We start from the raw sequence: 1,407 nt of genomic DNA on the forward strand, positions 1-1,407 counted from the left end.
TACCCTGCATAATCAAGCATTCTTGATACTATAATAATCACGATGCTACATAATACTTAAAACCATTGCACCCCTCCCATCGATCCTATGTAATATTTGTGTCAAATATGCTACACTTCCTTGAATGTGTTTCACCTGTATCACCAGAGACTTGATTGTGCCTTCTGAAGGAAATTGTTGATTATTTACTGATGGTCAGGCAAAACGCGTATAGACTTTTTCTCTATATTGTCACCTTACAGTTCAACTTTAGCTCAAGAAGAAGAATTGATAAACTCTAAATGCGTTAGCCGTATAACTTGAACTTTACACATGCAATGTGGGAATGGCTCACACAAGCCGTTTATTTGGGACTTTGTATATGCACTACAAAGGAGAACAACTTTTGTTTAAATTAACTATCACCCTTTATGAAATAAATCTTCAGTGTAGTGTTTGACATTGACAATTGTTGAAATTTGAAATAGATACCATTGTTTGAAGTATAAAAGTATTGATAACCGTCTGATGGTGGTATAACGATAGCGTGCAGGGGACGGGAGGGTTCCCGTTTTGGATCCTCTTTTCTTGTTTGCTTATATGTACTAGTGGGCTTGTGCCAGGTCCACTTTTCCTCCCCTGCACCTTAAACTCGTAATCAAAGATAGAAGCTAAGACTGAAAACGTTTACACATAAACCTTGGAGTGCTCGAGCAATCTCTTTTCACAACTCCACAGTCAGTGTCCCATGGAGCGGATTTGAAGGGTTTCATCCAGACCGTTTCCCTTCTATTTGCTAGGAATGATTTAATCCAGAGTAGGGCTAAGTCTGTTATTCTTATTTCTTCTATTCTCTTGAGGAGGATGTCATGGTTGACTGAGTCAAAAGCTGCAAAGAGGTCTTGTAGAATAAGGGCAGAGTGTGTGCCAGTGTCTGCATTTGTCTTTAGGTCATGCCAGATGCTGGTCTTGCTCCCCTCGTGGGTCTAAAGCCAACTTGCGGCTGGTCCAGCAGCAGGTGTTTTTCTGTGTTCTTGTGTTACTTTGTAGACGTAGGTGTCTACTAGTTTTGCTGGGTAGGAAATGTTTGAAATCGGTCTGTAGTTGGAGAGGTCTTCCACGCCTCCTCCTGTGTCCTTGAGTAGTGGTTTGATGGGTACCAATCTGAATGATCGCTGTACTTTCCCCGTTGCGAGTGACAGGTTAAAAAGTATTTAATAGTATTTTGCACAATGTAATATACCCCCCGCCGAGTATATACGTGAAGTGTGAAACCTACGCACATGTAGGCTTGCTTCTGTTTTAGTCTTTCATGAATTGTGTGTAATAACTGGAAGTTTGATCTTACAGTGAGATAATATGATCTGCTTAAAACACATTTTGAGAAATCACTTCATTGGCAAGTTATCAATTATTCAGGAATCCAAA

The sequence above is a fragment of the Ambystoma mexicanum genome, chromosome 6p (assembly GCF_040938575.1).
Source record: "Ambystoma mexicanum isolate Mex_15411 chromosome 6p, UKY_AmexF1_1, whole genome shotgun sequence".
In the NCBI taxonomy this organism is placed as follows: domain Eukaryota; kingdom Metazoa; phylum Chordata; class Amphibia; order Caudata; family Ambystomatidae; genus Ambystoma; species Ambystoma mexicanum.